This window comes from Herpailurus yagouaroundi, unplaced genomic scaffold, assembly GCF_014898765.1.
Source record: "Herpailurus yagouaroundi ecotype Mexico unplaced genomic scaffold, PumYag 162, whole genome shotgun sequence".
Classification (NCBI taxonomy): Eukaryota; Metazoa; Chordata; class Mammalia; order Carnivora; family Felidae; genus Herpailurus; species Herpailurus yagouaroundi.
In genome coordinates, this window is record NW_024412403.1 from 22,094,861 (window position 1) to 22,106,939 (window position 12,079).

General features: G+C 33.7%; 1 pseudogene; it reads left to right on the top strand.

The window, feature by feature from the left end:
• The first annotated feature begins 1,868 nt into the window (after positions 1-1,868).
• The window catches only part of LOC121036477 (coiled-coil domain-containing protein 34-like), a 63,459-nt pseudogene continuing 53,248 nt past the window's right edge, over positions 1,869-12,079 (top strand).

Sequence of the window (12,079 nt, forward strand, 5' to 3'; positions counted from 1 at the left end):
CTGCCTCGTCCATCCATGCTGCCGCTGCATCCATCCGTGATTGCAGCTCAGTTATAGCATTTTTTATTTCATTCTGGCTATTTTTTACTTCCTTTATCTCTGCTGAAAGGAATTCTAATCTATTTTCGACTCCAGCTAGTATTCTTTTTTTTTTAATTTTTTTAACGTTTTTATTTATTTTTGAGACAGGGAGAGACAGAGCATGAACAGGGGAGGGTCAGAGAGAGGGAGACACAGAATCCAAAACAGCTCCAGGCTCTGAGCTGTCAGCACAGAGCCCGACACGGGGCTTGAACTCACAGACCACAAGATCATGACCTGAGCCGAAGTCGGCTGCTTAAGCGACTGAGCCACCCAGGCGCCCTCCAGCTAGTATTCTTATTATCATGATTCTCAATTCTGCTTCAGACAGAATTGTATCTGTTTTGGTTAAATCCCTGGCTGTCGTTTCTTTGTGCTCTTCTTTTGGCGTGAATTCCTTCGTTTTGTCATTTTGAAGGGAGAAAAGGAATTAATGAGGTAGAATAATTGAAATTAAAAATTAAAATTATAAAATATTAAAATTAAATACACACACACACAAATCGAATAGGTGATCTAGATCCTAAGTGTGTTTTGGTCTGGGTGTTGAAAGTGGTTTGACAGTTTAGAGGGAAAAAAAAGGTGGGGGAGAAAAAAAAAGAAATCGTTTGAGAATTTGAAAAAAATGAATATACTGAAGTAGACTAAAATGAGATGATGGGGGTAAAATAGAATTTGAAAAAATATACACAAAAGTAAAGAATATAGTAGAAAAAATAAAGAAAAACATTTTTAATAAAAGTTAAAAATAAATATGATTTTTTTCATTTTCTGTATTTAAGAAAAATGAAAAAGAAAAAAGAGAAAAAAGAAAAAAGACATCGTTTGAATTTGAAAGAATGAATACACTGTAGTAGACTAACATAAAATGATGGAAGTAAAATAGAATTTGAAAAAATTTACATAAAACCAAAAAATATAGTAATAAAAATTAAATAAAAATATTTTAATAGAAATTTAAAGTAAAAATGAAGGTTTTCTCTTTCTGCATTCAAGAAAAAGAAACAAAAAAGAGAAAAAAAGAACAAGATAAAAAAAAGGAAACTGTTTGAAAATTTGAAAAGGTGAGTAGAGTGAAGTAGACTAAAATAAAATGATGGAAGTAATGTAGAATTTGAAAAAAATTTACACAAAAGTAAAACATATAGTAATAAAAATTAAAGAAAGATATATTTAATAAATATTGAAAATAAAAATGAATTTTCTCTTTCTCTTTTCAAGAAAAAGAAAAGAATTGTAAAAGAGAAAAAGGAAAAAGAAAACAAAAAAAAGAAAGAAAATAGAATAGATGAATCTGCTAATAGATTGAAGTAGGACGGAAATTGCTTTGTTTTTCCCTAGAAGTCAGTCTATGCAGCTCTTTATAGTACTTAAATTAAGTTGGTGGTGAGACTTGTTTTCTTGAAGAGCGAAGTTGGTGCAGTTGGGCGGACTCAGTGTAACAGCTCCGCTCTCCACTAGATGGCGCTGCTAGCCCACTGGGGTGGAGTGTTGGGGGGGGGGCCTCATAGGTGCGCATGCGCATGCGTGGGAGCTTTGAAAAATGGCTCCACCCAGTCTGTTCTCCCTGATCAGCAATCGCGCACTGGTCCTCCGTCTTCAACTCTCGTCCACTCTCCGCCTTTCCACTCACCGTGACTAGGCCCCGGGCAGTACCTCTCTCCTACGTTTTGTCTCAGATGCGGCTGTTTTCCCCAGCCCCTTACTTCAAAGGACTGCGGCTTTGACCCGTTCTGCCCCTCTGCCAGAGGGTCTCACCGAGCACTGGCCAAATGAGCAATGGCCGAATGCCGGCTGCACCCAGGAACACTTGCGGGACGCTGCTGCTGCCGCTGGTGCCCCCAGACTGCAGCCAGGAGCCAGCCCGCCCCAGAAAAACTTCATGCGATAGTGTAGCAGCAGCATTTCAGGGATTATGGGAAATCACAACACACATCTGGCACCAGGCTTCAGCCTTAAGGACCTTATTCCAGTACCAGCGAATGCTGGTGGCCGTTTTCTGGGATCTGCTGGGACCAGGTGCCTTCAACAGACTGTACCAAATGTCCTTCCAGCAGTGGAACCGCTTTTCCCTGTGTGGCCTGAGAACCTCCCGGACCCCACTCTGTTCCTGGGGATTCGCCCTTCCCACCAGAGCACCACCAGGTAACGAGCTGCCGAGTTGCAGCCTTTGCCTTCCCCTTGTTTACAGTCTTAATGGAATTTAAACCCTCTCCTTTCTCCTTTCTCCCTTTTTACTTTTAGTTCCTCCCTTGCTTTTGAATGGGCAGTTCCTACAGACACATAATCAGTAATATAGAAGATATTAGTGCAAAGTTGCAACCCTATTTCTAATATGCTTGTGGCATTCTGTGTATTGTCCATGGTATCCAAGGCCAAATTTAATTACAGTAGAGGCCACAAAAATATCAATCATCATCATGAAGCGGGGTATTTTAGAGATCTATAACTGGGGGAAAAAATGGTGTAAATCTTTACATGTAACGCTACAGTTACAAAAACATTGAAATCACAAGAGTGATACATTTTATGAAGATCATTTTGTTAGCTGGTCAGTGAGATAAATTGAAAGATTCAAGGCTAATGATGAGAAAAGAGTTAGCAATCTCCTGGAGGAATCCAGCTAAGAAATAATGAAGATTTGAATCTCTGTAGAGCAGTGGTGTTATAGAGGAGGTGATTGATATGAAAACTATTAAAGAAGGAAAATTATCAGAATTTTGTGATTTGGGGGAAGATTAGACAGGGAACAAAAAGAAGGTAGGTACTACAATACGAAATAATGCTAGCTTTTAGAAATTTGGTGGCTTGTGTAATCATTATCTGATATGGAGTCGGTGAGAGGTAGAAAACATTTTCTCATATATATTTCCAAGGATCATTCTAACTAATATTGCAAACATCAGCTTGGAAATTTAACTGCTACTCATAATCTAAATTTGAGTAGTGGAAAATGGAACTTGGTAATATGTATGGTCTGAAAACCATTTTATCCATTACAGCTCATTTTTCTTATTGTTCCAGCCACATGAGTGAACAGCTTAACATACCCTACGCACAAAAAAGGAAAGCCCAATATTAAGAGAAATATCAGGTCCATGATTCAAATAACAGTTGGATAGTTGTCTTGTCTATAGCTTTTAAAGTAAAAGTCTAATGCCTTTTCATCTTCAGTTAAGCACAATTGCTAGGTGTAATTGTCCATAATTGGGGGACAATTGATCTGATCTGGGGGATATGCGTGCACTTACACACACACACACACACACACACACACACACACAGGCTTATATTTCAGACAGTATTTAGCCTTACACTCAAAAGTCACTGATGGGAGATGTAATTCAGGCCACTGTCATACAGCTGAAAACAGATGTGAAATACAGATGTTCTAAAATGCAAGGTACCATCATGGAAAAAAAAAATGAACATTCTAATTTTGTAAAATCAAGACAAAACTTGGTAAATTTTGTTTCTTAATATGTATTAATAGTTAATATCTTCCTTCACCAGTTAGTTCCTATTTAATTCTTTCAACTAACTATAGGTTCTCATTGTTTTACCAGGCTAATCATCTTATTTAAAAATAATAGTAATAGAAAATCAATTTAATTCTGTTGTGAAATATATCTGCTGGAAGAATCAGAATTAAAAGCAAAAATAGACCCCATGACAGATCCATTATGGCACATTCTGTCTTGATAGTGGAAGGAAGATGATAATAAAAGAATACAACTATTACTACTAATATTATTAATGAATATTAAGTATTGCCTAGATGCCAAGCACTCTCCTAAATGGCTTATGCTTATTATGTGTCAATCCCCAGAATATCCTTAGGTAGTAGTTGTGTTTTGTTTTTGTTTTGTTTTGTTTTGTTTTCAATGTGGAATAGAATTTTTAATTAGCTTTTTCAAGGACAGACAGCTGATCAGTGATGGAACTCAGTTTTACAAACAATTATAATATTTTTTATTTGCGATATTTCTAATATTTTGTTGATAGAAACCGTTTCTGACTTTGGTCATAATGGTATTTAATACCAATGCTTTTAAGATTTACTTACAAAATATGCCTCATAGAGTTCATATTACTATTGAATTGTTCCTTCAAGTAATTAGAACAAGTGAGAATCCTGCTTCTTGTAATAGTAGCTGACATAGTTTTGATCTCCTATGTGCTTTTTTCATCTAGAGCAGTGATACCCAGGCTTACCCCTAGAGATTCTGGTAAAATCTGTGTGGAGTGATGCTTAGGGACTGGTGTGTGTGTGTGTGTGTGTGTGTGTGTGTGTGTGTGTGATGAAAAATGGTAAAGGTATTTAAAAACCAAAGTCCAGATAGTTCATTATATAATTAGTAATATATGTATTATATATATATATACACACATAGTCAATAATATAGTTTAATTATATGGTTAAATAGTTAAATATCCAGATATAAATGCAGCCAGGATTGGGAACCACTAATTTAGAGGTTTAACTTGAATATTTGTTACAGTGCTTATGTTCTGGTAGTAGAATGAAGACAATAAAAATGTAAGGTATAATATAAATACCTGAGAGTGGCATTGGTGATTTGTATATTAAAAAACTTACGTTTGTAAGAAACTCCCATATATCTTCCCAAAGTGGTTATATATTTCTCAATTTCACCAGCAATGAATGACCAAAAAAAAAAAAAAAAAAATTCGATATCCTTGCCATACCTATACCTAAGTAGATACTTAGTCTTATATATTTTTTTAATTTTTTAAGTTTATTTATTTATTTTGAGAGAGACAGATAGAACATGTGTGAGTAGGAGAAAGAGAGAGAGAGGGAGAGAGAGAATCTCAAGCAGGCTCCACTCTGTCAGTGCAGAGCCCAACATGGGGCTCAAACTCATGAAACATGCGATCATGACCTAAGCCAAAATCTAGAGTCTGATGCTTGCTACTCATCTTCCTTTGTGTAGAATATGACCCGAGGTAAAATATGCACTGAATTATAAATAGTAATTGTTTGATATATGGTCATGAACTTGTTGACTTGGGTTCTGTGACAGTTTTATGTCAATAGTAACATAGATATTCAGAGCACATTTAATGTTCTATTTGGATGTACAGCAAGTTAACCCACTGTAGAGGAGTACCTTGACCATCAGGAATACCAGCTATGCAGTTATGTGATTGCCACCTTGCTTTCTCAGCCACACTGTCCTGGTTCATTAAGTCGTAACTAGCCATAATATCTATCACCTTTTCTGAGTGCCCCTCCTGTCAATGGTACAGATGAGTGCTGATCCACTTATATGCCACTTTTCCATGATAGAATAAGCTGGGTAACTAGTGGCAGGTTGATGACACTGAGCCTCTTCCAAAAGTGTCAGAGCAGTAATTTGTTCTTGGAAAAGTGAATTAAACTTAATAGTAAGTGAATTAATCTCACTTTTCTTGGTTCTGATGCTTTTGTTTATTTTTTTATAACTGGATTTAGTGACTATCTTATTCACTGTCCTGCTGCCTCACACAGCATCACTTTTGACAAATCAGTCATTCTGTGGCAAAACACCTCATGGCAGTTAGTAGTCTTACTATATACATATCATCTAGAAAGAGTTGTAAGAGTTGATCTTGATTATCATGAAGCAGTAAGAATGCTATGGGGTAAAGGATGCATGTTTGGAAGACACAAGTTTCTTGGGGGCACCCAGAGATGGCTCTAGTGATTGATGGATTTTGCACCTGTCCTTTTGAGGAAAAGGGTGATTGTCTAGTCATTGTACAGTGATACTTGTACCATATAAAATGGAAACATGGTTTTGGTTATTACTGTTTCTTTACTTTTATGTGTGTATAAGGGTGGTTGAAAGCAGAGTATCCAAAGGGAACTGATTGCGTAGGATGCTTTCTTTTGTAGGAAAATCTACCCTTGCCCTTCTGATATCTTGTTGTGTAGCAAGGCCTGGAAACCTAGAAACTACATTTCCCAGACTTCCTTGACTGAAAGATTCCAAATTGAAATCATATATGTAAGGTTTGGAAATTGGAAGAAAAGCAAAAGCTATTGTTCTACACATGCAGACATATTTAAGTGTTTGGGCAAATGGAAGAAATTATATTTATAGTGACTTTCTGGACATCTTCCCTGAATCTTTTAAGTGATGCAGGCAGCTGGACCACTGGAAGCAGCTTCCCGTGACTACTACATTTCCAGATTGTCTCTTGTTTGTTTATGGTATCTCTTCCTTATCCCTTTGCAATGGTTTTGAAGGCAACAGATTTCCTCTGTAAATCCCATTTTAATAAAATACCTGGAGTGTTTTCTGTTCTCATAACAAAACCTTGATTTATATATCAGTTGTGTCTGTTTTGGAAATCAATAGCTTTGATATATGTATCAGTTCTCTTTAGATTGCTTAGCAGGGACAAATATCCATAAAACTCATGTAAGTTGAGTTAGTATCTAAATGAAAATAAATTTAAAAATAGCAAATAAATAAATGACTCTAAACTGCAAAATTTTGCTGAGTAACATGTTGAACTCAATGCACAAAAATCTTCATTTTTTATGTCAGAGATTTTCAAGTTCTCAAGTAGATCAGAATCACATATAATACTCACTAGAACAGATTTCTGGACCTCCCTTTCAGATTCAGTTTCCATAGATTTAGGATGGAATATTAAGAACTTGGATTTCTAAAAGATTCCCAGATAACGTCAATGCTGCTATTTCTTGAACCATATTTGAGAAACACTGTTCTCTCTCTATTTTAATACTCCACTGGTTTCTCTTCTTTTTCAAATAAATACTTAATTGATTATTTTACAGTTATTTAAGAGACCTTATATTTTCTTTTTCTTTTCTAATTCAGACTTACTAATTGTTACCAGTTCCTCAAGGAATTCCTCCCTCCGCTAGCTCACTTACCCAATCCTAACAGTCTCTGATTTAAATCTGCATTATCAACTAGTTATTTTAATGAAACAGCTTTGTGGGCATTCAAAACTATGAAACTCTCATGTTAAAATGATCTATAATGAAAAAATTAAGCAAAGTGAACAAAACAGGAATCTCGGTTTGGAAAACGTGTATGTGTACTTCTGTATAGGTATGTCAGTTTTCAGACCTACCCTAATATTCTTTGATGTTCTTCTTCTTTAATCCAGTCTTTGTGATTGTTCTTCAAAGATGTATTTCCTTGAAGTCAAATCAACTATGAAAATTAGTCAATTCAATTTAACAGTCAATAAAGTTGATTAGGTGGTCCTATGAAGAAGTGATTATTAACTCTGAAAGTATAATTTGTTCTATAGCAGTTCAATATCCTCTAAGGAACTTTTCTAATGATCTTTTCTTTCATAGATTTTATTTCACTTCAAGGTGGAACAAAACTGATCAACTTCATTGATTGGAGGCAATATAGTATGATGTTTAAAACATAAAATGTAACACTAATCTACCATTTATCCATTGTCACACAGAGAGTAAAGGTAATGTGTCTGTTTCAGCTCTCTTGTCTAAATGATGATGATTTTACTAATAATAAGTATTATTAATACATGTTATCATGATTCTATGAGTAGATATAAAATGCTTAGAGGTTTTAATAAACATTAGTTATTAGACAACAACCCAATCTGGTCAGATAAGACTTTAAATATAAAATGTCTGGATTATACAATTTATTCCCTGATTATAAAAATGAACCACAGAAATTTATAATACAGAAATTAATAGTGGAGTCTAAATGCCATATTAGCTTATAAACATACTTTATCTCAAGTAATACTGAACCTTTTTTTGGTTACAGGATTTGCCAAATTTAATCATGATTTTTACACAAATATTTTCTAAATTATAAAATTCAAATTAAAAAACTAAAATATTAAATATTTCCTAAATGTCTCGGAAAAATAGGTATCTGGGAAAACTGAGCCTTGTTGCCAAATTCACAGCTGGCCACATTCTCCCGGAAGAGCAGTCAACTCCATTTATTTTCATGATTGTCTCAACTTTCTGTGAACCTGTATTTTAAAAATGTGCTGGAAAAAAAAAATGTGCTGGCAGAATGTTCAATGGTTTAGGTCTAGTTCCAGAAAAGCAGGGCCTGTGACCAGGATCCAGTACATCAGTTTTGTTGGGAGAGTTTTCTTCAGGAAACACCTACAGGGGAAGAGACAGAGCAGGATTTGGTCTTAGATAAAGTCTATCTTTGACCTTATCCACAGAAAGACTCCTCTGGGGTATCAACTGCCTACAAAGCCATCCCCACTGAAGATCAGATTCGGTCTTTATCACCCTATATCAGGCAGCCATCGACTGAGGGCTGCTGTTGGGATTGGAATTTCCTTGATGGCCCCTCCATTCAGCAGGGGACAGTTCTCCAGAGAAGGTGAACCTATGAGGTGCGGCAGCTGACAGCATGAGACAAAATCAGCGGTTCAGAGATTACAGTTTGCTTCCTTATTGCTTCAGTATAACACCTTGTAGTGATGAAGGTTCAGTTTAGTGTTCAAGAGTATAAATGCTTGTAGCATGTGTCTGAATTAAAATCCAAACTCTACCACTTAGGGATTGTTAGGGGCAGGTTAATTAACCTTTTGTGTCTTACATTTTTGAATCTGAAAACATACAGATGATATTGGGATAATATCTTTATCACAGTGCACATGTAAAGCTTAAGTAAGATTATAAATGTTAAGAATCCAAAACTGGCCTGAATTAAGCAATCCATAAATGTTGTCCATTCTCATTATTATTTTTAACTTTTTTATGAAAGGTGATGAGTAACCAGAAAGTGTATTAGATTAGGTACCCCACCCTAAAAATAGAATACTGGACATACTTCTTTGAAAGCTGCTTTTATAATTAAAAGTACTATATTTAGTGTCTTTTAATGTATTCATAAATATAATATTTTATCCATTTCCCCAAATAGTAACTTTGATTATTTTCATTTTTTTTAAGATTTTTGTTGTTGTTTGTTTTTGAGAGCAAGAGAGAGAGAGAGAGACAGAGCATGAGCAGGGGAGGGGTAGAGAGAGAGACACACACACGGAATCCCAAGTAGGCTCCAGGCTCTGAGCTGTCCGCACAGAGCCTGACCTGGGGCTTGAACTCACCAACTGTGAAATCATGACCTGATCCAAAGTCAGATGCTCAACTGACTGAACCACCCAGGTGTCCCTGATTATTTTCTATTTCAGCAATTGTTAACAATTTTGCAATAAAATTTTCCAAATAATTGTTATGGAAAAGGAAGTATATTTTTATTAAAAACCTAGAGCTGGAATTTTTTTTGGAAAGCATATTTTAAAGTTTTAAGTGACTTTTATCAGATAGTCTTCTGGAATACTGAACAATATTTTACTATAAATGTATTATAATGTTTAATTCCCTTCAAAATATACACTTTTCCATCCACGTACATACTATATATTTTTTCTTTTTGTAAATCTAGTAGGTCAAAAATATCTTTGATGTTTCAATACTGTTGATCTTTTTCACTATAGTGTTATTAAATATTTTCTATGGCTTTCTATTCTGTTATGTAAATTTGTAAGTTTTCTGCATCTGTTGCGTATAATTATAACTAGTCTCCATTTATTACTTTATAAGCATTTATTTATGTTAATATGTTGACTACTATATATCCATGCTGTAGTGACTCCTATAATTTTGAAAAGGAAATAAAAACTTTAATCATATCCCCTACCACCAGCCATTTCTTTTCATGGACAGCATATTTTTCTTAATATATTTTGCATACTCACTATCTCTGGTTACTCACTTCCATTCTCTCTCTTTGTCTTAAGTCTACATGATTTTTCACTTTTAATGGTGAAAGAGAAGAACATAAATTTTTAAAGTACACTTTACTGCATTTATTATTAATTAGCCACTTGTCTAATTACCGCATGAAAAAATATATAAAACATTCTCAGGAGCCCAAACCATTCCACATATCTCTTCTCAATCTTACTCCTCCATTGATCTATCCTGACTTCTATGTAATTACTCTGTGGATTTTCTTGAGAGTGTTCTCACTTATGTGTTTACACTTAAAATTTCAGGTTAGATTTTCTTCTTGATAACTGTACCTAATGGAAAGCATGGAGTGTGTTTTTGTGTGCCTGGTTTCACAGATTATATTATATCTCTGAGATTTATCTTTGTCAACAGCTTGAAGAAGTTTATTACTTTTATTGCTAAATAGAATTCCATTATATGACTATATCCCGATTAATGTTTATGTTATATTATTGATTGACTTTTGTGTTGTGTCCAAGTTTTAGCAACTGCACTTCAGTGTTGCAGAGTTTTATTGTACATGTTCCTTAATGCAAATGGGCCTACAGATGTCAACTTCATTAGATTTTCCTAAACCTGAGTAGACATTTTTACAAATGGATTGTACCAGTTTACTGTTTCACCAAAAGATCCATTGATCCATATCCTCATGACTATTTATATTTTCATCCTATGGAATTTCAGTCATCAGGGTAGATTCATACTATTTTTAAAAATTTTAATTTTCCTCATAAGTAATGATGTTGAGGACCTATTCATATTGGATGTTATGACATTCTCTTTTATAATATTGGCTGATAAAGTCTCTTGTCGATTTTATGGTTTGGTATTTTCCTTATATTGTTATGTATCTGTATACTTTGCTGATACTATTTGAGTTAAATATGCTACAAATCTGTTTTCACTTCTTGGTCTTTTAATGATGTTTTTAATATGCAACTCATTAATCATTTCACTTGTGATAAACGAGTTTCTGTATATTGGTTTAAAAACATCTAGAGGTCAAGAAGATATTTTCATATATTATGATATGCAATTTAGATGTGCAATTTAGATATGAATTGAGATAAACAATTCACTTAGAATTTTTTTCGGGCAGAAGATAAGAGCCAGTTTTTATACATGAATATTCAGTGGCCCAAGTACCACTGATTGAAAAGTATTCTGTCTACTGCTCTATTCAATTATTCTTTTTTCATTTATCCATGTCCCAATCTACAGTATCTTAATTATTTTACATTAATAATAATTCTTGATATCTGGAAGAGCAATTATTTTCTTTTTTCTATTCTTTAAGAATATTTTGGTTTTTCTTGTTCCTTCCCCCTGCCCCCAATTTATGCTTTAGAATCTACTTGTTAGAGATTTTGCTATAATTAAGTTAAATCTTAGGTTAATTTAGTAATGATAACATCACATCTTGTACAAAGATTTTTCTGGGTGTTTTATATATTTTCTTGAAATTAGAATTTGCATGAATTTATAGTTCCATGTTTGTGTAGTTTTATAGAAACTCAACAGAAGTTTCTATTTTAATCTTGTATCTTATAAAATTTCTAAACTCAGTCTTATATGCCTAAATTTATCTTTAGTTTTAAGTGTTTCACATCTTCATGTTGTAAATACTCATGAAAAAATGGGAGCTTACCTATTTTTATAACATTATTTTTATTGCGTTACCATACTACCTAGAAACTTCAATATTGAATTGAAGTGATTTCAACTGGTATCTTTGTCTTTTTTTGAAATCTATCATTTTAGTCCTTTTAAAAACAAGTATTTGATTTTATTTTCTATAGTGTAATTCTTTTTATTCTATTTTTGTTCTTACCTTTTTATTTTCTTCCTTCCAAAAATTTTCCTAACTTCTTAATATGGATATTAGTTCATTAACTAAAAATTTTTTTTTTACTAAGAGTTGCCTCATAGGTTATAGGATCTCTTTTAGCAACATTGCATAAGTATTCATATGTATTCTTTTTCTTATCATTGGTTAAATATGTTATGTTTTCAATTAGGTTTCTTTGATTAATTTAATTTTGATTAATTAAATTTTGATTAATTTTTATTTAATAGGATATTTTGTTAATTCACCAAATTATTTCTGGTTTGTACATTGGATTTTCTAGTTATATATTGGATTTTGTAGTTATTAATTCAAATTAATTGTTTTGTATAACAAAACATATACTGTGTGTGTTG